Source organism: Chinchilla lanigera, unplaced genomic scaffold (assembly GCF_000276665.1).
Source record: "Chinchilla lanigera isolate Chin_1 unplaced genomic scaffold, ChiLan1.0 scaffold00171, whole genome shotgun sequence".
Lineage (NCBI taxonomy): Eukaryota > Metazoa > Chordata > Mammalia > Rodentia > Chinchillidae > Chinchilla > Chinchilla lanigera.
This window is the reverse complement of record NW_004955572.1, coordinates 366691-392870: the sequence shown is the minus strand read 5'-3', so window position 1 is coordinate 392870 and position 26180 is coordinate 366691.

Sequence of the window (26180 nt, the reverse complement as noted above, 5' to 3'; positions counted from 1 at the left end):
AATCTCTCTTGAGACTTAGTCTTTTCTTAATTTTATAATAATTTTCCTGGTCTCTTTTGATAATTTTGAACTTAAAGTCTGTTTTGTCTTTTCTAAGTTTGTTCACCTCTTCATGTGTTTGGTTTCTATTTGCACAGAATACTTTTTTTAGGCTTGCATTTGCAGCCAGTATATGTGACCTTAAATATAAAATGAGTTTCTAATTTATATCCTATAGGATATTTATATAATCGTATTAATTGTACAAGTGATTGTATTTCACTTTGACATTTCCATCCATGCATATAAAAGGTGTGATCAAAATAATGAATGTTTAAGTTTTAAAAATTATTATAGTAAAACACACAATGCCATTAATCTACCTCAAAGTACTCTCCTTTGCTTTGAACATTTATTTCCATCACTCTCTTCCTTTCTTAAGAAGTTCTTAAAGTTATCTTTTCTGAGTATCTTTATGAAGTGTGATAAAAAATGTAGTACTTGCTGCTACCAAGCTCCATCCACCAGTTGGACAGGCTTGTAAAAACCTACAGTGTCTTCATGCACCTTATTCACCAGAGTTGAATCCATGCAACATCTGGCTCCACTCGAAAGTCCAAATAGCTTTGGAAAGCTAATATATCAAGTCAGTTTAGGACATCAAGACAGCCAAGACAATACAACTAAAGACATGTATGAAAAAGCACTTCCAAGACTACATCAGAAAGTAACAAAAGCAAGGGAATAAGTGTGTTTAAGGCTAGGGTAAATATATAGAGGAGGAAATCAATGGTGATGTGTCTTTTATTGTAATTATTTCTTTATTCAGGTTTGGTTTTCAAATATGTAACCTGAGATCATTTACTTGATGCCTACAAGTGAAATTTGCAAATACAATCATACCTTAATATTTACAAGGGATTAGTACCCACAAGCATACTAAAATCTGTGCATGCTGCAGTTCCTTACATAAAATTGCATGATAAAATTTTTGCATATACCCTTTGAATGTCCTTCCGTATACTTACTTTAGTTTCCAATTTTTAGAAGTATAATCTGGAAGACATAATGATTACATTCCTCATGGGGAGTTGGTACACGTATGTAACACATCTCAATGTTTTTCATTCCCTTTCCTCCTCCATTTTCTGGTTTGTTTCCCATACTTTTAAAGTTTAAGTATTCACTATAGTTTTATGTCACTCCTTGTATCATGCTTTGATCATCTACCATCCCCACTGTCCTTTCTTACCCTCCTCTCTCTTTATCCTCTCCCCAGTTCCCTTTCCCTTCTTTAAAATTTGGTCTTCCATTTGCAGTTCATCTGTTTTCTTTTTTTATCAGCTTGCATACGTGAAAAAAATTTATCACACTTATGTTCCTTTGGTTAATTTTTCCCAACATGATAATATTCAGTTCTATCCATTTTCTTGCTAATTATATGCTTTAATTCTTCTTTATATGAATAAAACACCATTTTGCATATATACCACAACATGTAATTTTATATAATTTTTATTTTCAGCAACATTATTTTTGATATTGGGAGTTTCTTCATTTACATTTAAAGTACTCATTGATTTAGAAGAAATTAATATTTTTTTATTCTCTCATCTGTCATGTATTCTTTTCCTCTCATTTCTGTTTGTTTTTCTTCATTTGTATTTTGCTAATTTCTTTTAGTGACATGCTTTAATTTCTGTAGTAATCCATTTACTGTGGCTGTAATAAAATATCCAAAGCTAGGTACCTTTTAAAGAAAATAAGATTTTTATTCATGTCAAAGTTTTGGCAGGTGAAAACCCATAATTGTGCATCCCCATGTATTTGGGTTCTGACAAGTGTCCCCTCAGATGTCTAACATACTTTACAAATGGAAAGAGTTTACACAGGAAAGAGACTGCTGCAGAAGAGGAGAAGTGTGTGTAGTGGCCTCAATTTATAACAGCTTCTTACAAGACTACATTAATCCTTCAAAAGCAATATCCCCAGTGATTCAAGCACTTTCCAAAAGGTGTTCCTCATGAAGGTTCTGCAATTTCTTTGTACTGCCACACTGAGGACCAAGCTTCCATTACTCAAACACTTGGAAGACACACTCAAGCCTTGTTCAATTTTGAGAATTTGTTTCTCATTTTCTTTTCTGTGTCTAGTCTATGCATTTCTTCTTACTAAGCATAGTACTTATATGACAGAATTGTAACAAAGTAATTTAAGCTAATAAAAACCTCAATTGCATACAAAAACTCTAAGGCTTGAACTCTTCTCACTCACATTTTGTTATTTATGGCAGAAATTACATCACTTTATCTACCCATTAACTTATACTTCATTTTGTTGTAAGTTACATCTTAACTTCTATTCCAGAATTAAACTTGATATACATGTATTTATTACAGTATTAAAGCTTTCTATATTTGTTCATATACATATATATTTATATTTACTTTGCTAGTGAATTTCACATTTTATATATTTTCAGTAATTTAACATCTTTTTTATACAACTTTAAAAGGCTTTAGCATTTCTTGTAAGGCAGGGGTAGTAGCGATAGGTCCTCTTAGCTTGGTCCTCTTAATCTGGGAAAATATTGCTCCTTCATTTTTCAAGGACACATTTTCCAGATATTTGTGTTCCTACTTGGAAGTCTTATTTTTGGTCTTTTGATGGAAGCATTGTGGTGTGGGGGTAACATGGATTTTTGTACTAGGGTTAACATGGTTGGTTTCATGTTCACGTGTCACAGAAATCTACTAACATTGTTGGATTTCTCAGAAAAGTAGTTTGTGTATTGTTGTTGAATTGGTGCCCCCATGAGTGAAGGGAGAGTGTGTGCTTTGCATTCTTCCATGTTACTGACATCACACTGGTTGCCCCCCATGTTTGTTTTCCAACTTCATTCATTTTGTTTGCTGCTTTGTTTCTCATTCCAATCTGTCATTAGATTGTTCAAGTTGATTAACCATTGGATCTACCTGGTTAGAACTTATATATTTGATTGTGTTAGGGAGTACTCGTATAATTTTAATGTGAAAATTTGATTTAAGATGTTTAAATTAAATCAAAACCTGAGTCCTAACCTTCTGTGAATATAAATCTAATCACACTTCCCATTCTCAATTTGTTTCCTGAGTTTTTACTCTACCTTTCTTTTAAGTCGGTATTACTCATTACTACAATTATTTTAAACCCTAATTATTTACATTTAACCATGTATTTTCTACTTTTTCTACTCATTTTCACTTGTGAAACCATTTACTTACTATTTGGGTCAAAGGTCATTTTTTCTATACTATGATTGAACCTGCGACCTTCGCAGAGTGCTAGATTACAGTTGTACAGTACCACAAGTGGTGCAAATGACATCCTTAATAAAATGTATATGTAGTCTTCCTAGAAAATGTTTGGGAGTGGAAAGTCATTTAACCAGAAAGTTGTGAAGTCGCCCTCATTTTTCAATGAAGCTCTAGCTGCGTTTAAAATCATATGCTGATAAATGTTTATTTTCAACATTTTGAGAATCCTTCAACATTGCCTTATAGTATTTTCTCCTGATAAGAATTTTGCTACCTTTAACATATTTTTGTATGTAATTTCTCATTAGTGTCTGTTACTTTCAAATTCATAGGTTAAAATTTAGAAAATTAGAGTATTTTCAAATCAGTAATCTCAGCTTCCTCCTTAAATTTGAAAAACAAGAGCAAAATTCAGCCGAAGCAAGGAATAGGTAAACAATAAAAAAGTTAAGATCACTAAAGTGAAATGAGCAGAATTACATAAGAATCAATGCAAGCAGAAACAACTTCTTGAAAAGATCAATAATATTATTGAAACTCTGCTATGTCTGATAAAAAAAAGGGAGAATGCAGAAATAATCAATATTAGGAACAATAGTAAGATAATATTAGGAGCAGTTCTATGCCCCAAATCTTGACAACTTACATAGACTGGTTTAATTGGTCAGAAAGCACAAGCTACCAAAACACACTGAAGAAGAAAATAATCAGAAATAGTTCCATATCTATTAAAGAAACTGAATTCAGTTTGCATAAATCCTTTTAACAAAGAAAATATCATAGTACAATAATTTAATTCCTTAATTTTAACAAAATAAAATTAACATCACTTTACAGTATAGATTAAGTAGAAGTGGAAACACATTAAAATTTGCTGTATATTACCAAGTTACCTGATACCAAAGAATATAAAAATAAAAGTAAAACCTTAAGATTAATGTATATCATGAACAGAAATAAAAATATCTTTATAATATTAGAAAATCAAATTTAGTAATTTATAGCAAGGAAATTATACTGTGACAATACAAAGTTTATCCTAGGAAAACAAAGTGTGTTCAGAGTCATATAATCAACAAAATCCATATACTCATAATCATGTTATGTGATCACAGTATTAGATGCATAAGAGACATTTGACAAACTTAAACATCAAAGTTATAGCTTTCAATTCATGTTAAAAGATTACAATTTTAACTTGATAAATTTTAAAACACTAACACAACTATTTAACATGATGCAGTACCACAAAAATTATATACTTAATGCTTAAATTACTGGATATTTTCTCCCTAAATTCAATAAAAGAGAAAGCATTCCTACGCCTATCTAGTACAAGGAAACAAGAAAAAGAAATAAAAATCATATGCGTTGGAAAAAAAAAAGGTATCCCTGAGTATATATGGCATACTTATTTACATAGAAAAATCCATAGAAACTACAAAAAGTTGAGTATTGTAGAAGAAATTGGAGAAATTAAAGAATAGCATGTTATTAAAAACAGACAGATGGGAAAGTGTTAAATTAGAAAATGGGTGATCAAAGACATGAAAAATGTAAGTGTATTAATTTTGCATTAGAACATATACAACACAAACTGTTTTTAATATCAAAATAAATATTAAAAATAAAGAGCAAAGAAACACTTCATTTTGAGAAACAGTTGATACACAGAACATTGATGTTATAAAATTATGCAAGAGAATTGACAGCATACAGTTCAGTCTTATCAATAGTTGTGAATGGGCTTAACTTCACTATTTCAAGAAAAATCCAAATTGTTTTCTGATGTAAAAACTTACTGTTTTCTACATTTTAAAAAATGCACCTAGGTTTAAGGGTATAACTCAGTTATAGACCACTTGCCTAGCCTGTGAGAGGTATTTGGCTCAATATCCAGCACTGAAACACACTGAAACACAGACACACACAGAGACAAACATACCCCCTAAAAAACTATATATATATATTCAAAATGAAACCAGAAAATATTAGAGCTGAATGACAAAAAGATGCTTTTGCTGAGAATCATCTCAAGTGAACCATAGAGGGAAATATTTCACTTTAAATGCATGTATTGGAGAAAATGAAATGTTCAAAAGTGATATCCTATGAATCTAGCATAATTCTTTAGAAGTAGATGAAAGAACAGAGATCATAAAGAAAGCAGAGTAGAAGGTCCCAGATCTTGTGCCCTCACAAAAGTAGCAAGTATCCACAGATGAAAAAAAGTTCTGTGAAAACTCTAGGCTACAATTAAGAAGTGGCAACAACCCAATGAAGCAAAACACTAGATGAAAAGGGTAGGAAATATTTTCCCAATTTTATCTGGTCCTACAAGCTGGTATACAGTACCTCCACACAAATGAAAATCCTCCACCATGAGTCACAAACATGGGACAAAGGTAGGGCAGGAAAATCTGAGACTGCCACCAAGGCAACTGCAGTCTCTACTGAGACAGACTCTTTATTTGATGTGCTGAGAAATCATGTTGTTGTACTTCTGCAGCTAGTTGTACTGGACTACCCTCCCTCCGGTCTAGCACTGTCACATATATGTTCCTGAGAGTTGCCACTAGCATATGTGCTCAAACTAAACTTAACACTGTAACCAACACATTAGCATACAATATTAACCCTTACCTCCCGACACACATTAATTAACTCAAAAATTTAAGGAAACAACTGGACATGGCTCTGGGAAATACATGTGTGTGGGTTGTTTTTTTTTTTTTTTTTTTTTTTTGGTAGGATACTAAAAGCACAGGCAACAGAAACAAAAATAGACAAGTGGTATTGCTTCAAACTGAGGAGTTTCTTCTGCACAGAAAAAGAAAATAGCTAGTTAGAAAGGCAAACTATGGAAGACAGTATCTGCAAATCATATATCCAATAAATGACAAAAATAAAAATGTATGAGGAACTCACAAAACTTAATAGAAAAGAGAAGAAATAACCTAATTAAAAATGGGCAAAAGACTACAGTAAATAACTGTGGGGGGGATCCAACATGGCTGACTGGAGGAGGAGTCACACTGGAGAAGCTCAAAGAAGATTCACTGAGAAAGCACACATTCTGAAATGGGGGAGAGACTTTAACTCTGAAGCAGAAAATTAATAGAAAAGGCAATATACTGAGAGCAAACAAAACAAATGAATAGTTGAAAGGGAAAAGTGGAGCTACTATGGCTGGTCCTCCTGCCCACAGGCCACTCCTCCTTGAAGCAGACATTTTGAATGTGTGGCAAATAGCTTGAGGAACCAAACTAGTGCTGCTGACTCCAAACCCCTTGTGTTCACCATTTCCTCCCTATATCGCCCCACCTCCAAACACTGGGGAAAGCTGCATTCCTGCGGTGTCCTCTTCAGTGCTTATAGTGGAAAGAGGACCCCCTCTTCCAGACCCAGGCCACGGAGAATTTGAACAGGAGAATGGTACCCTAGCCCACTCTATTCAAAGTCAGCTTGGCTTACCCACCCACCGCTGAGTTACCAGCACATATGCACAGTCTGCTCAGCACCTGCCTTGTGAACCCTCCTGCCTACAGATTCACAGGTGGGTGCACCCTCTCCAATTGACACCTACTCTGTCAGTCTGCTTGCCCACTGTCACAGGCAAGTGCAACATGACCAGCCAGCACCTTCTCTGCAAGCTTGATTTCCTGCTGAGACACAGGCCTTCACCTGCCTGCAGGCCAGTTCCACTCTGCCCCCACCTAGCATGCCAGCGTGCCACTCAAGTCACAGAGTGGCATGCCCATCTGTGGTGACTATGTATAACTGTATGCAACAAGAACGCAACTTAAACAGGAGAGGAATTGTGTGGACAATTTGGCTTTATGGTATAGAAGTCATGAAGCAATTCCATGTATGTTCTCTTGTTGGAGTGCTGGAGCTGAATCCCAGCAGGAATTATTTTGTTGTTGTTGTAGTGTTATATGTGTTATATCACACAGAGTGACTTATGTGGATATGGGAGAAAGAAATAAAAATCTGGAAGAGCTGACCAAATTGGATCGAAATATGAATAGCAAATTCATCAGAAACATAGAAATCATGAAAAAGGTAGCAGAGAGAAATACCAGATATAAAATTTTTATATAATTCATAATTTCCAAAAATGATACATGTGAATGTAAGGTTTATGAAATAGAAGAATAAATGATAATTTATGTTGCATTACTTAAAGAAATCTTAAAAATGATAAAAACAAAAAAAAACTTCCCCTAACAGCTACTAGACAGTACTAAGAACACCAAACTAAGGCTAATTGGAGTTGGAGACAAACTAGAAGGTAGCACACATGGAATACTGAGTTTACAGAAACTAACAATTAATCATAGAAAAAAACTACAGAAATTTATAAATACCTGTCAACTTAATAACATACTCCTGAGCAGCTAATGGGCCACAGAAAAAAGGCAGACATTAAATACTTTCTGGAAGTAAACCACAATTTCAGTATAACATACCAGAAGTTATGGGACACAATGAAAGGTGTCCTAAGATGGAATCCTACTACAATGTATGCTCACATTAGTAAAACAGACTGAGCTCTAATAAATAAAATAATGAGGAACATCAATAGATGTGAAAAAAAAATCCAAGCCCAAACTAAAAGTAAGGAGGGAAAAAATAAAGATCAAAGCTGAAGTTAATGAAATTGAGACTAAAAAAGATCTATAAAAGGAGTCAACAATTTGAAAAGCTGGTCCTTTGAAAGAATAAACAAAATGGATAAACCCTTAGCTAAACTTACCAAATAAAATCGAGAAGGCATCAAAACAATTAGAAATGGAAAAGGCAAAATCACAATGGAAACCACTGAAATCTAAAAGATAGCAACTACTGTGATAAATTCTATTCCAACAAACTGGGAAGTCTTGAAGTATTGGACGGTATTCTAGAAACATACAAATTACCAAAACTACCAAAGAAGACATAAAAATATGAACAATCCAAGAGCAAGCAATGAAATTAAGGCGGCAGTTAATAAATAAGTATCCACTACAAAAGCCCAGGACCTCATGGAGTCACTGCTGAATTCTTAAAGCTTTTCCTCTAAAATTAGGAACAAGACAAGGATGTTCAATATCACCCCTTCTGTTCATATTACTCAAAACATTAGCCTGAGAAATCAGGGAAGATAAAATAATAAAAGGGACTTATGTAGGAAAAGAAGAAGTTAAATTATTATTTGTCGATGGTATAGTACTCTACATAGAATCCCCAAAGAACCCCAAGAAAAAACTCTCAGAATTAATAACCAATTTCAGCAATGCAGCCTGGATACAAAATCAGCACACAAAAATCAATTGTATTTGTGCATATTAATAATGAACTCAAGGAGAAAGAAATTGGAAAAAAAGTTTAACTCAAAATAGCATGAAGAAAAGTTAAATACAGTAAAACCTTGGTTTGTGAGAATAGTTTGTTCTGCTTGTAATCCAAAACACTGTGTAGCAAAGTGGTGAGTGAGAGAAGAACCAGTTGTGATCCTCTGATCCTTGGCATCATGTCCTATTCGGTTTGCAAGACAAAGTACACACCAAAATCTTTGCTGAATATTAATGCTAAAATCTTCAACAAAATATTAGGAAACTGAATTCAACAACATATTAAAATTATCATACAACAAGGCCAAGTAGGATTTATTCCTGGAATTCATATATGGTTCATTCTGTGAAAATCAATCAGTGCAATACATCACTTGAACAGAATGAAGGAAAAAAACCCCACACAATCCTTTGAACTAATGCAGAAAAAACACGACATGATTTAGCACCTATTCCTTATAAAACAATAATAAGCCAAGAATAGAAGGAAATAATATAATATAGCCAATATATAACAATGCCATAGCTGATATCATATTTCATGGTAAAAAATCTGAACACTGTACTTTAATGTTAAGAGCAAGAATAGTAAGGCAAGAATGTTCACTCTTACCACTTACATTTAATGTAGTATTGAAAGTCCTGGTCAGGATAGTTAGGTCAAAGGGAAAAAAAGAAAAAAGCATTCACAGTGGAAAAGAGAAAATACATTCATCTGTTTGATGATATCATGATTACTAATGTATGAAACCCAAATAGCTTACCAAAAACCTTTTAGAACCAATAAAGCAAATCATCAAAGATGTAATACACAAAGTCAACACCAAAAAATGTTAGTTGAGTTTCTTTACATCAAAAATGAACCCTCCCCCACAAATCTAAGAAAACAATCCCAGGGGCTGGGGATTTAGCTCAGCAGCACAGTGCCTGCCTGGCAAGTGAGAGGTCGTGAGTTCGATTCCCGCTACCAGAAAAAAACAAGGAAACAAACAAACAAACAAACAAACAAAAAAAAACAAAAGAAAAAAACAATCCCAGTTGCAATAGCATCAAAATTAATAAAATGTTTAGGAATAAACCAAGAAGGTGAAGGACTTATATAATGAAAATTGTACAACAGTGTGGAAAGAAATTAGAGGATAGGAGTAACTAAAATCCCATATTTATGGACTGGAAAATGTCATCGTATAATGTCTATACTAATCAAAATTATTTACAAATTCAATGTAATCCCTATAAACTTTTTCTAAAACTATAAAAAATAACCCATAGTCACATGGAATCTTAAAGGACTCTCAGATATGCAAAATAATCGTTAAGAAGTCTGATAGTATTTGATGATGAACAGTTCCTGATCTCAAAATACACTGCAAAGCTACAATAATCAAAATACTATGGTATTTTCATAAAGATGCCCATATGGATATATTTGAATAGAACAGAATAGTGGGCTCAGACTTAACCTTGAATAGATGGTGACATGACTTTGACAAAGCTACTAATATCACACAATAAAAAAGGACAATTTCCTTGACAGTGTTATATAAAGTAGAACTCAATGTGCAAAATCAAATAAATAATAAAACAGAAAGAAATAAATTTTGTTTCTTACATTACAACTACATAAATTAACTCAAAATGTATTAAAGACCAAAATGTAGAACCTAAAACTTTAAAAGTCTTAGAAGTACCAGGGAGACATTTTATTTAGCAATTAGTTTTTTAATATGACACCAAAATACAGTTAACAGAGACAAAAAATGGGAAATACATTTAAAAAAATTTCTGCAATTCATAGAAAACAACAAATAGTATTAAAAAAGCAAGCAATATAATAATTTACAAGCCTAAGAGTAGAAGTGAACAAATAAATCATGGTGTATTCACATACAATCATACCAATTGGGAAAGAAAATTGATATCTATTTGCAATCATGAGATTAATTCATCAGATATAATATTGAGGAAGGCAGGGCCCATACATTATGTACAATATTACTCAATCTATATAAACTTCGGGAACCAAGAAAACTAAATAGAAACTTTTAAGAATGGATAGTAGTAAAAATGTTCTCACAGAAGTTGAGATTAGAATGGTAGTTACCAGGAGCTGGGAGATGGGATGGATGGTGAAAGTTTGATCAGTGGGTAGCAAGCATCAGTGGATCCTGAAATATAGTTTGATAGGTATAATTTCTGTGTGGCTAATGCATAGCAAGGAAAATATAGATAATAATGTGTTGTACCTTTGAAATGGCTGCATTAAAAGAGTTTGAAATCTTCCGCCATAAAGAAATGATGTTTGAGAAGATAGATACATTTAACTTGACTTAACCTTTACAAACTATGCATGTATCAAAATATATGGTACTCCATTAGTATTTATAATATTTATATATCAGTTAAAATAAATTTAAAACAATGAATAATATATGGTAATTTATTAAGAAAAGCAAAGTAAGATACTCATAAGAATTAAGGCATTCATTACCTCCCTGAAGAGGAGAAGGAAAGGATGTGAAGGTGAATAGTGCAGAGAGACATTCTAGGATACTGGTGATGTCTTATAGCTTGGGCGGGAAGAGAGTAACATAAGAACTCAGTCCATGACGTACATTTTGAAAATGAAAATAGTCAAAGATTTTTCAATTAGGTTATCTTTGAGGTTGTTGTGGAAAAGTTAGAACACTGCTGATATATTGCTTTTTTCTTTTATAAATTACTAGTGGGGAATAGAAGGGTCTTAATGGTTTTCAATTTCTTTGCAGTCTGAAAGTCCCAGCTTTAAATTGCTTGACAGATGCAAGAATGATGTTTAGAACTATGCCTTAATTTTGAAGCTAATTTCCAAAAGACAGCCACAGCCTTCCAAGACGATCACTGCTTTACCATAATTTGGTACCGAGAACTGAGCCCATAACCTCAGGTTTGCCAGGCAAGCGCTTACACCACTGAGCTATATTCCCAGCCGTGCTTCAACATAATTCAGCTAGTGTAGTATTACAGTAGTTTGAAACTTCTTCCACAAATTTCTAGTTCAGTTTGGGCCTGTCTGTGTTTCAATTCATCCTCTAAAATACAAGGATAATGATCTCAGAGTGCAAATTCTTTAAGAAAATTTTGCACAATACGATGGACACCCTGGGGCTGGGGATTTAGCTCCGTGGCACAGTGCCTGCCTGGCAAGTGCAAAGTCGTGAGTTCGATTCCCGGTACTGGAAAAAAACCAAAAAAAAAAAAAAAAACCAAAAAAAAAGACACCGTATGAGAGTAAAGATTTTCAAAGTAAGTATTGATGATCTTCTGAATTTCTTCAGTATCTGTAGTGATTTCTTTGTTTTTTTACTACTCGTTTTAAAATAAAAAAATAAAAAAAAGGTAGACTCAAAGTAACTTCAGCACATGGTTAAAAACTTTAATCATGTGTTTCTTGAAGAACTGGGCCTATATGTATACCATAAAAGTTCTATATCAGTTTATGTAGCATGAAGCAGTATTCTTTTCAATATTCATGCATGTATGGAGAAAAAAATAAATATTTAGTGCTTAAATGCTTAAGTTTCAAACATATACGGATATATTATATACTTCTTATGGTTGGACTTTTCTTAACATAAATCTTTCTTGTGATTCTCTTGCCTCCTCTCCTGAATTCTGGGATTACAGGTGTGTGTCACCACATCCGGTTTTCCCAAACATTCTTGCCACTTTCTAAAGCACTTATGGAAACTCATTTATATTAGTGTCTTCAGTTGTGTGACTGTGCCTGCTTAGATGTTCTGAATCACTTAAAAATGTTTAACCTGTCATGGTTATTTTAACTTTTGGGAAGAACCATAAGTCACAGGGTGCCAGAACTGGTGAAAAAAAGTGGATGAGGACACACCTAATGGTTTTATAAGCCTGCTGTCCCATTGGATGACACCTGGCAGCAGCCTTCACTGTCAATTTGAACATACTTCTTAAAGACATTCATGAAAGAAGACTTCCAGAACTGCTTCAGAAAGTAGCAAGAATGATGATCTAAGTGTGCTCAAAGTGAAGCAAGATCAAGTGTTTTGAGCAGAATAAATGGCAATATATGTTTTACTGTAATATTTTAAAAATTTAAATATTTACTGTATATTCTAATCATACCTCAAATATTTTTAAGAGAACTGCTCTTGAGTAGTTGTCCTAGAAGACTAGTCCACTGACCACTGAACATCTCCAAGACCTTTTCAGTGGGTCTGAGATAGCAAAGCTATTTCATAATAATGCTAGAACATCCTTAACTTTATTGGCATTTGTACTGATTGTTTCATGTGTAGTCCGTACATTCTACAATAATTATGCATTTCAAAATAAGTAGAAGAGAATAATTGGGAAGTTACTATCACATAGAAATGATAGTATTTTAGAAGATGAAATAGTAATTACTCTAATTTAAACAATATACATTATGTACATATATCAAATTATACTATATACCATCAATTAGAGTTAATATTGCACATCAGTTTGTAAAATAAAGTAAAAATGCAATGTTGGGTAAAACTGTTGTGTCCTCAGTACAAATTCTGGCATTATTACCAAAACATCCCAGTATGTGTATTCTTTACTGCACACACTCAAAGTTTAAAAAAGAAAAAGTCCAGCTACTAAAGAATATTCATAATGAAGAAGGCAAAACTGTTAACTTAATGAAATATCAGTTCTTAAGTACACAACTTTCAATATTCTGTGTGCAATAAAGAGAATTAAATTTAGAGCACTACTCCTTTGATTTTTTTCTGATCATTTGTGGGTTTTTATTGTACTGGGAATCAAACTCATGACCTTGCACTTGCCAGGCAGGCGCTTTGCCACTGAGCTATATCCCCAGCCCTCCTTTGATTTTCTTAAAGAAAAGAGAACTTTCTAGCTTAACTGAACAAGTTTTTGTTTGAACACCATTTTTTCTTTGACGGACTGACAAAGTGTGCCTATTCACAATTGGATATTTGACAGATTTTTTTTTCTTCGAGAAGTAAAGTCAACTTTCCACTTCAAAGAAGACAACAGATTATTTATTGCTAATGTTAAAATTTATCAATCTTAAATACCAAGTTACATTCAAGATGTGAAATATGACATTGCATTTAGATTTAACAGAATAAAACTTTCATTGTTATGAACTTATTTTCAATATTAATGTAACCCTGAACTCAAATTTACATATTTTTGCTGTAATATCAAAGAAAAATATACACACATATCTGAAAATGTTATTAAATATTCCTTAATTTTCCAAGTACGTATATATGTCTTGTTGTGTTTGCCTCATACATTTCAACAAACACAATATATTGTAACATGTTGAATGCAAAAGTATGTATGAAAATCTCTCTTGTTAGATCACACATTAAAAACACTTGAAAAAATATAAAACAAGGACACATTTCTTCATATTTTTATCAAAACATTGCAGTTTTATTTTACTGTCACATTATACTTTCCAGGTCCATCCATTTTCCTATAAAAGTCTCAAATTTGTCCTTTTTTATAGCTGAGTAGTATTCTGTTATAAATAGATACAACATTTTCTTTATCCAATAATTTATTGATGGATAAATAGGATTCTTAAACATTATGTTTTACATGTGAAATAAGAGTAATAACATTAACAAGAAGAAAAATGAGGAAAGGAGATTTAGAGGAGAAGGAGGGAGGAAGACAGAGGGAAAGGGAGAACTTTAAAAAGTATCAAGCTCTAGTATGTAGATGTACCCACTCCCCAGGATACTGTAAACTGCATGCATTGCAACATGTACTAATAAAAATGAAAATAAAGAAATACTTATCAAGTTAAAAGACAAAGAAAAGAAACATCACTGTTAACATGTGATGAATTTGTTATTATTAAAGTAATCACATAAAATTTTAAATGATCAATTTTGGCTTTTTATATGGCATATTAAGTAGATAAGACCCACATGAACAAAACTTATTTGACTCCCTCATAACTTTAGAGTGTTAAACTTCTCTAGAATCAAAAAGACTGAGAACTACTGCTCTAAAAAATGTGTTACTAGGGAAAAAATCCAAGGACCTGTTTTTATGAAAAAGTATAAATATATATTACATGTTCATGTCTTCTACAGATTTTTCCAACATAAATTATGATATATTCCAAATGATAGATCATTCTCAAAGTTTCTCACAAAAAGCAGAAAATTACTTTAAAATATTTCATATTAATGGATGTATCAAACTTTCATCAGATCCCCAGGTTGAATATCCCTATTCATCAAAGAATGTTAGAGTTGAAAGAAGCTTTAGAAATCATGTAGTTCAGTGACTGTCAAACATTGTCTACAAACCTCCATTTAAGTTACATCAGGAACTTGGGTCTTGTAAATTTTTAGGTTTCACCTTTGGGGATTTTGATTCCATAGAGGACGAGAAGAAATCCGTATTTGATAAAAGCACCTTGTTATGTTTCACAATCAAGAACCAACAAAGCCTCACAATCTCATAGGCAGGGCTTTGAGAAGAGAATTGTACCAAGGGGACAAATGGCTGACTTGCTTTTAGGAGGAGGAGCCTAGTTGAGGATGGCAGGCCACTGGAGGTGTCACCTAGGAAGACATATCTCTCTCCCCCATTCCTCTCTTTTCTCTCATTTCCTGAGCACCATGGCTTGCGTAGCTATTCCTCTACTATGCTCCTCTACCATGACAGCAATCATGAGGAAACTGAAACTTCTAAAGTATGAACCAAAATAAAATCTTTAAATTGCGTGTGTCAGATATTTTGTCCCAGCAGTGAGGATTTTGATTAAGACATTCTCAAAATTATTGTTATGTCTAACCAGTTTTGAAATATAATTTAGTATACTTAGTTACTTTCCAGGCAAGCTTCAGCAAACTAGACCTGGTCAGCCAAATCTAGTTTTGCACATGTTTTTATAAATAAAGTATTATTGGGAGAAAGTCATGCCTATTTGTTTATGCTTTGTCCACTGATGCTTGTATGGTACAATGTCTGCATAGAGTAGCTGTGATAGAGACTCTGGCCTGCAAAATATAAACTCTTTACTATTTCATCCTTTTCAGAAAGAATATCCTGTTAGGGTATAAGAAAAACAGTAAAAGTAGAATTCATCAGGATTTTTATTAACTTAATCCATTCAAGGTACTGTAACAAAATACCTTAGACTGGGTGATTTACAAATAGCAAAAATATACCGTTTAAAATTCTGAAGCCTTAAAGATCTGATATGAAGGCACCAGAAGATTCCATGCCTGGCAAGGGTCCCTTCCTTGTCATCCCATCTATATGTCCTGCTGTGTTGGCGAACTGAAAGAGGGTCACAAGCTCAGTCAGGCCTCTTTTATACAGGCATTACTCTCATTTGTGAGGGGAAAGTCCTCAGGAGCCAATCACCCCTTAAAAGCCCCAGCCTCTAGTGCCATCGCGATGGGGCTTAACAGTTAGACCACAGTAAGTAGTAACAGAATTTAGACTAGCCATCAGGTCCCTTAACACTGGTCTAGCATACTCATCACTATACTGGAGAGATTTTCCACAAGATGGGCAAATTAGTTAGCTGTTTGTGCTGATACTGAATTTCAAACACAATTATGTTAAATAATAAATTACTATTTTATACTTAAAGTTTGACTTGAAGAATTAGATGGGAACTTAAAATTTCCCAAATTAAACTTGTTAGTGTGAGGCAACTGCAGAAAAAGGTTTGTGCTTTCATCTTATTCCCAGTGTTCCATGATTCAAGTTTCCTTTCCAACAGTTGATTCAAAAGAGCATTTGAAACAATGAAAATTGCTGCCATTTTATTTTATGCTAGCTAACATGTCAAGTACTAGAAACTTCCTGTATATAATTACAATGATTTTCACATTTCCTCTCCAATTCCTGTCCTACCTACACAGTGGTTTCAAGAGTAGCTCTGCATTTACTTGTATATGTTGGCTTCTTTGTAAACTTTAGTTTGAAGACATCTTTAAAGCCAAAAAAAAAAAGAAAAAAGAAATACTTTCAAACTACTGTATTATCTCTTTAAGTAACTATTCTGCTCATTTGTAAAATGAGCAAATTTTTACCGGTGAGCCTAAGTGCAAATGGTGGAAATTAAACTCAGGTCTATAAACCCTAAAGCATGTGTTTATACTTTCATATACTTTTACAAAACAGGAATCTCTAGAGAAATCTTATAAGAAATGGCTTATGTTGGAGAAGATGATAGAAGAAAGATAACGTTGATATTCTCAAGGGTAAGATGAAAGAACAAAAAAATCTTTTCTTGGAAATGTCATAATTATATTTACAATCCTGTTTTTGTAGTTACGTCTAACTGCGGCAACCCTAATTCATTATTCCTGGTGGACACTGTCTGTTTGGTTCTTCAAATGAGAAAAGAGAAATTAGGTCTCAGGCTCTACTAGCCTGAGAAAAAGTTATGTGTAGTATATTTATGCAAATTCTGATAGACTGGCTTTACAAAGATTAATTCAACCTTGTCACAACATTTCTCAAAGCCAATATTGTATGCTTTGGAGTTTGGCCAGGTAACTGTCAGTTGAAATTGGCTGCTGCAAGAAGGTTTTGCTTGCTGAAAAGGCCCAAACATTGATTCTTCTTTTTTCTTTGGCTTCCACTTTTCTTTCTACATTGTACTGACTTGCAGATCTCACTTAGACCCCCTCATTTATTCTAGCAGTGCCTCTTGATCCATATTTAGTTGTTTTTTGTAGTTCACAATATTTATTCATAAGGATATCTACAGAATTCATTTTCCACTATTGACTTAGATATATGAAAAGTTGTCTCATGTGACCTCCATCTAAAAGTTTAGTTTTAATCATAAAACTGTCTACATCTGAGAAGATATTAGTATTACTTGTTTAAACACTTAAGACTGGACAGAGGTTCTGCCTTACCCTTTTGTAGCTACAACCAAATAAATGATAGAACTTGCTATGTTTCTTGCTGCAGAGGCATTTGGTTCCATGCTGCAGCTCATGGGATGGTTTGAAGGGGATGCAAATGTATTCTCACCCATGGACAGAGCACCAGGTTCAAGATCCTGATCCCTGGTTGTGGTCTTTTTTAATTCAGTCTTCACAACTTCTCCACCTAATGGAATCTGAGAAATCTTTATAGAATATAGTGTCTTTGATTTCATCAGTTTCTATTAATCCCTCAGCCATGAAAGTGATAGAAGAGTGGACGACTACCTCAAAATTCAATCTTAATGCTTAGAAAATGCTATCTTATTATATAAGAGATGGGCATCATTGATTATAGTGTAACTTTATGTAGCCAAATGGAGTGAAGATGAGCTTTGAAGTTTCACAGATATGAACTGACGTGCTATTTTTACCAATGATTAGTGACATGATCTTGAACTAGGCTGCTTTAGATCTCTAAGCTTCAGTTTTTTGAGAGAGAGAGAGAGAAAGACAATGAGAATGATGATTTAATGAGGACATGAATTAATGCATGAAGATATTTAGAAACTGACCTAGTAAATAATCAATATTACTACTGCAAGTGTGCAAGTATTACAATGTAGAAGAAAATCATTAGATAACTGGAATTTTGAAAGAACCTTTCTTATTTCAACTATGACAAGTAGAATGTGCTTCATTTGAATCACTAATACTTTACAGATTAAAATAAAAAGAAACCACAGTAATATTGTCAAAAGAATATTTCTTCATTCAAATACTAAAAATACAATTGTGGGGACCAGATTTTTAGTTAGTGCTTTAAGGAAAGTGTTAATATTTTTAGGGCTGGGGATTTAGCTCAGCGGCAAAAAGCGCCTGCCTGGCAAGCGCAAGGTCGTGAGTTCGGTTCCCGGTACCAGAGAAAAACCAAAAAAAAAAAGAAACAAAAAAAAAACCAAAAAACAAAAGTGTTAATATTTTTAGAAGAATAGTAAATAATGACAAGTTTAGAATGCAATTAAATATTGCCATTGTTTGAGTTTATGTTTCTGTACACATGAATGTCTATTTTCTCATCTCAAGAATTTTAACTCACTCACCCTTTCTTTTTGTGTAGCAATTGATAATAAAGGGAGAAGTAATTGAATCATTTCACATTGAAAGTTATACATTTTGTTCTGAAATAGAAATATTACTTGAATTGATGATACATAGAAATGTTCCAAAACTTGATTGGTACAAACTTTCTTCATGGTTTTGTTTTGTTTTCTTTTATCAGCTTGCATTTTTGTTGAGATTTTCTACCAAAAAACCTGAAGCCATATGCGGAAATATTTTCCATAGTGCTTGTGGCTTCTAACACACATTTGGCTTGATAAAATTTAACCTCATTGGGGCAATACTTTACATTTGTTAATGAAAGTTTAAAAGAAAATTGTGCTATTTTGAATATGATTTAGGAAGCCATTCTGCTGCAATCACAATTGCTAGTTCCCTGAAAAAATTCTAAAGAAAGAAAAAAGCCCTGGATGAATGGAAACAGCTGTCTTATTGTACAAGATCTGAAACAAAAGCTTCATAAAAAAATAACTTGGCATGTTGTACTCCTAGTATCAAGATACATAATGTTTGGATTTTTTCTTTGTGCATGTTTTGGGCACTTGAAATAGTGCATTTGCATGTGAATGGAAGAAAGCAAAATTATATTCCAAGGTTTATGAAAGGAAGTTACTGATCCACTCTTTAACTGGGTAGAAGCTATCTGAGCTGTTTTTCCCATCTATTTTCAGTTTTGACATTAACTCAAACCTTAGCTTAAGTGGAAACAGTGCTTTTAGCATGTAGTTCTAAGTTAGTCTAAATATTTCATAATAATCTATAAAGGAAGAAAATGCCTTAACACTTGGTTCATGGTTGACTCTGTTTAGAAGACTGACTCTTCAGATTTCTATGAAGTAAGACAAAGGTTTACTTCAGCACTACTAATCCTTTCTGCCAGATGTTCGGAGTCCTCAGGAAGTAGTGGTGGTTTTCATTTTGTTTCTTGCTCATGCTCTTCTAATTCAGTGACCTATTCTTTTATATCACTTCCAACTTCCATAGTCCTGTCTTAGACACATTCCTAAATAGTACTTTTTGGCAGGAAGCTAAAAAAATGAATGAAATATGTCAGAAAAGGACTGCAGACTGAAGAAAGTCCATGCTCCATTGCAAAGGGATAACAGATGATTGCCGCAGAAGAATAATGCCCTAATGTTGCCAGACTTTCCAACTCCCTAAGCAAATTCAGATACATAATTTTTTAAAATAGGAATTACCTGGTTTTTCAATACTAGATAATAAACTTAAAAAACAGCCACTGTTTGGCTTGCACTGCATGAATCGCATGAAACTCATCTATGGGCTACATGTAACTTTAAATCTCTTTAAGGGGCTTCCTTTCTGCTTCAGGTAATAATGGCATAATTTATGTCCATTATGTAATTGTGACATAAATTTATGTCCTCGTAATTTACAATTTATGTCTTGAATATTTCTTCATCTATCCATTAGTTACATATTCATGAACTATTTACTATACAATGGTGTTAATTTTCACCACTATCCTAGGCACTGGGAATGCAGTCTAATTAATTTTTCTCTTCTTGCAAGGATGTAAGAGTTTACTGTGATTCAGAAAATAAATAATCCCAATGCAGTATGATGAATGTCATGAGAGAAAGAGGCATAGTGTATAATGGTAGCACAGAGAAAGGTTAATATGGTCTTTTAAATGAGTGAAATGAATGTATGTATCTCCCTCCAGCAGATCTCTTAAAGGAGGTTGTAATGGTAGGATGCTAAAGTTATCATGCTGGTGGGAAAGAGATTTGCAGGTAGATGGGCCTTTCAATTGCTCCTAAATAGAGCATACTTGTCATTTAGCAATTGAAAAAGATGATGCTTTCATTTCACCCTTTGACATCTATTGAATGTTATTTCTGAAGTGAAATACTCAAAAGAGTCAATAGACTGTTCCTTTTTTATATTGCTTTGACTAGGTGTCAGCAATTCCAATCATATCAGATCATTTATTACTCTGAGAAAATTCCCTGACAAACTCAGAGATTAAGCTGTTGTTGATGGGTTATTCAAGAGATATTTCTACTACTTCCTATAATAGAGAGAGTTGCTCACAGTTAAGGCTGGGTTTGGTATTATGGCTTTGTATGAAATTTAAGCACCTAAGAAGAGGAAATCAAAGTGAAATCTTGAGTTTGTTTCAAATCAAAACCAAATCTCCACGCACTGTCAAAATCTTCAGCTTTCTTTATGTTGACGGCAGTTCATGCAGAGAAAAGATAAGAGTGCCCAGGAAACAAGTAGCTTTCAGATAGTAGATAAAACTGCAAAATGAAAGCACTCAACTGATGGATGGAAAATGTTATTTGTCTGCTTTGACTTGACGTTATATTTTATGGGAAATGAGTTAGTATCTGCTGTGTAGACTTATTCAAGTGAGAACAGGCACATTTCCTAAAATTTTTGATTTGGCACTGACTTTATAGAACTTCAAGGAAAATTAGTATTAGATACTGAGTCATTTGCAAATGACTTTCGGAAAAATCCAAAAGTTTATAATAGCAACATTGGGTGTTGGAAATGGGATAAATACTTACATTTCAACCCACAGGAGACACAATATGTGCACGTGGAACAAATGTTTGTGGAGTTACATGGAGGAAAACTCTTGCCATCCAGCAAGCACTCTGCAGCGCAGGCTGCATTAAATTCATTGTTATGAGCCCAGAACTTCTAGAAGGAAAATTTCTTTAATACACAGGTTATGTGTATTTCGTTCTAACCTACCAGGTAAATAGTATTAGGTCTATAGGAAAATGTTTTTATCTTTTCTTGTACTGAACCCTAGCAATAGTTTCAAGGTATTTGAAGGACTCCACATTATCAATATAAAATCTACAACATGTTATTTGAATTTGAATGCTGTCTTTGACACTCATTAGCCATGGGCCACAGAATATTCATTAAGTTTCTTTGTACCTCAGCTTACCCATTTTAAAACTACTGATACTAATCTTTGACATATTGGTTTGTCATGAGGACAGAGATGATGGTATGCTTCCTTGAACATGGTAAGTATGCAACGGGCATTAATCACATTCCTTCCTTTACAGGTTTCTCCTCCAGAGCAATCTTTTGCCTCAAGTATTCCAGGGCTAAGACACCTTTGAAGAAAATAGCTATAGGGAAAAGGGGCCCAAATAATGATCCTCAAATTAACCAATGTATATATGGTTATCACCTGTACATTTTTGACTGATTAGGCCTATTTCTTGCAAGACATTTGCTATTACTAGAAGGCTCTGAGTTCTGGGTCCTTCTTTGTGTACATGTTTAAGGTGCAAATTTACAATGTAACTTTCAGTAGATTCCACACCAGATCAGGAAAATTTTTCAACAGAAACTCCTTGTTTCTTATTTTTCTTATATACTTGAGACTGAAGATTTGCCTGCAGGAGTAAGCATATTTTATTCTAAGTTCAGAATTCCACTGAGCTAGGAACCTTCATGCAGAGATAGCTCCTATTGAGTACAAACAGAACATCACTTAAAAACTAGCTACAGGACTTGGCCTATTGTGTATAGATAGCTACACAAGAGTGTTTTAAAGATAGAGACAGCATGTTTTCCTTTCCCTGCCCCCAGTGGATGTTCAAAACAAACATACCGGTGAAGAGCTGCATTCTGTAAGGGACAAAAAAAAAACTTAGTTTAGTTCCATATCCTGGACTTTCAAACATCTAAGAAGGTCTTTTGTAAAAGAGACAATGGTGCAGTGAATTTCCAAAGTTCATTATTTTAGCCTTCTCAGGACAGAAATATTCATAAAGTGGAAATCACTACAGTTGCTAACATTTGGATTTGGAAATCATTACAGTAGTAGAAAAAATTATAATTTTCTCTTATTTTTAATAAAGGGGGAAAGTAAATCAAGTGTATTCTGACTTAATGGGAAGTATGAAATAAGACTAACATAAAATTGGACTCTCCCAGCCCCCACAAACCCTGTGCCTAGTGAGCAAATGCTCTGGGAGCTGCTGGACCCGCAGTTTGAGTTCATGCTTTACCTTTGCCTGGACCCCCTAGCAAATCGAAGACACAGGAAGTCTGTGACTGCTACCCATCCAGGATGCAACTGGTTCCTGTATGTGTCCTAAACTGACTGGAGACACAGAATCAGGTGGTTCACAAACTGTCGACCCTGCAGTTTGTGTCTGGATTATGCCTGTACCCTGAACTACCTGGGGACATAGGTCCACTGGACTGGGATTGTCACACTAGTGCAACCCGAGTCTGGGTATGCACATGCCCTGAACTGCAAGGGGACGCTGAATCAGATGGTTGGCCATCAACTGACACCACTGCCTATGTCTGAGAATGGGGATAACTAGATACACATCAAAAACTGCAGGAAAATCCAAGACTAAGTAGTGCTTCTCAGAGGTCACTCAGGGACAAACCTGACCAAGAGGAAAACTAGGGACACTAATGGTCTTGGCTGAGCAGCTACTGAAGAGGGAAACTGAGCTTTCTGCATCCGGTAGCAAACATGACAAAATGAAAGACTGAAACACAATCCCAGAACTCCACCCCAATCAGAACAAGTCCAGGAGACATCAACATAGAGAACTTGGTAAACACATGCCTGAAATAGCTGAAATGATTGCAATGGAAGTAAAGAAACAACTCCATAAGTCCACAGAAGAGATAAGATCAGAAATAACCTCTCAGGCAAAAAGTGAAATGACAATAATACTGAAGGAAATGCAAAAAAAGTCTGAAGAAGAAATATATGAGAAAATAGAAGAACAAAGGCAAGGGTCAGAAGGGTTCAATGAAAAATGTAGAAAGGACTTAGACCGCATGAACCAGATTCAAAGAGACTTCCAGGAAAACAAAGCTGCCATTGAAAGCTACCAAAACCACTTGAATGAACCTGAAGGTAGGATCTCAGACTTTGAAGACAGCATGGCCCCTAGCGACCATGAAAGAAAGGATCTCGTAAAATCAACAAACATCCAGGAAGTCAATTCAACAGCTGCAAGATGAGGCAAAGAGGAATAATGTACAACTTATAGGAGTCAATGAAAGAGCAGGAAGCAACACAACTGACACTAAAAGATTATTTGCAGAAATAATAGAAAATTTCCCAAGCATGGAAACAGAACCCGATATACAGTAAATGAGGCATATAGAACTCCAAGCCACCACAGCCAAAATAAAACTACACCCAGACATATAATAGTCAAGTTCCCATATCTCCAGTAAAAGAGCAGAATATTAAAAGCTGCTAGAGAAAAGAAACAGATTACCTATAAAGGGCAGCCCATGAGAATCACAGCAGACTTCTCAGCACAAACCATCCAATCGAGAAGAGCTTGGAGTGAAGTACTGCAGGTCCTGAGACAGAACAGCTTCCAACTAAGACTGATGTACCTTGCCAACCTATCCCTCAAATTCAATGGAGAAGTAAAATATTTTCAAGACAAAGAACAATGAAAGAACTTCATGAGTGTCAAGCCAGCATGACAAAGACTGACCACAATTTCAAAAACAACAGTAGAAATGAATTGTCAAGAAGAGCAAGTAAACAGGTAGAAAAAGTAGGACACCAACACAGGTAAATAACATGACAATGATAAATCAATACATATCAGTTGTAACTATAAATGTAAATGGCCAAAATTCTCCATTAAAAAGAAAGAGACTGGCAGAGTGGATTAAAAAACAAAATCCAACTATATGCTGTAAACAGGAAACACATTTCACTGAAAAGAAAATCCACAGACTAAAAGTCAAAGGTTAGAAGAAAATCCTCCATGCAACAGGAATCAAGTAAAAAGCAGGGGTAGCTATTCTGTTTGCAGACTATGTAAACTTCAAACCGACAACAATCAAAAGAGATAAAGAAGGTTACTACATACTAGTCAGGGGAAAACTGCAAGAGGATGAGATAACAATCATAAACATGTATGCACCAAATATTAGAGCTCCAAATTATACAAGACAAAATCTTTTTTTTTTTTTTTTTTGGTTTTGGTTTTTCTCCGGTAGCGGGAACCGAACTCACGACCTTGTGCTTGCCAGGCAGGCGCTTTTGCCGCTGAGCTAAATCCCCAGCCCCACAAGACAAATCTTAACAGGCATGAAAAACCATATAATTAGTAACACTATTGTAACAGGGGACCTCAACACTCCATTGACACAAAGAGGTAGGTCAACTGGACAAAAAATCACCAAGGAAATAACAGATCTGAACCAAAGCTGTGAACAAATGGACTTAGTAGATGTATACAGAGTGTTCTACCCAACAACATCAGAATATACATTTTCTGAGCTGCACATGGGTCATTCTCTAAACTAGACCACATCCTAGCCCATAGAGCATACCTGCCTATATGCAAAAGAATTGAAATTATCCTGTGCATATTATCTGAGCACAGTGCAATGAAATTGGAAACTAATGACAAAAGTAACTCCAAATCTCCGTAAACACTTGGAAGTTAAACAAAAACCTCCTGAACAACCAATGGGTCACAGAAGAAATTAAAGAGGAAATTTAAAAATACCTACAAACAAATGAAAATGTAAATACAACTTACCAGAGTCCATGGGATGCAATGAAAGCAGTCCTCAGAGGGAAATTTATAGTGGTGAAATTACACCTAAGGAAAACAGAAAGAGAACAAATAAGTAGCCTAATGCTAGATCTCAAACTTTCAGAAAAAGAAGAAGTCAGGCCCAAAGCCCAAAGAAGGGAGAAGATTTTAAATACCAGGGCAGAAATTAATGCAATTGGGACAAAGAAAACCCTCCAAAAATAGATGAATCAAAGAGCTGGTTCTTTGAAAGAATAAATAAAATTGATAAACCCTTAGCTAACTTTAGCACGAACAGAAAGGAAAGAACTCAGATTCATGCAATAAGGAATGAAAAGGATGAAATTACCACAGATTCCACAAAAATTTAGAAAATCATTAACACCTACTTTGAAAATCTTACTCCCACAGGATAGAAAACTCAGAAGAAATGGACAGATTCCTAGATATGTATGAATTATCAAGTTTGAGTCAAGAAGTTATTAAATTTCTAAACAGCCCAATATCAATGAACTAGATTGACAGCGTGATTAAAAAACTACCGACAAAGAAAAGCCCAGGCCCAGAAGTATTCACAGCAGCAGTTTACAAGAAATTCAGAGAAGATATAATACCAACCCTCTCACAATCTTCAATGAAATTGTAAAGGAAGCAATTCTCCCTACCTCACTTCTGGAGGCAAGCATCATACTGGTAGCAAAACCAGGGAAAGCCCCAACCAAGAAAGAAAACTACAGACCAAACTCCCTAATGAATATAGATGCAAAGATATTCAATAAGATACTAGCAAGTAGAATGCAGCAAATTATCAAGAAAAGCATACATCATGATACATCATGACCGAGAAAATCATACATCATGACCAGGAATGCAAGGTTGGTTCAATATTTGCAAATCTATAAATGTTCTATGCCATATCAATGGAGCCAAAGACAAAAACCACACGATCATCTCAATAGATGCAGAAAAAGCTTT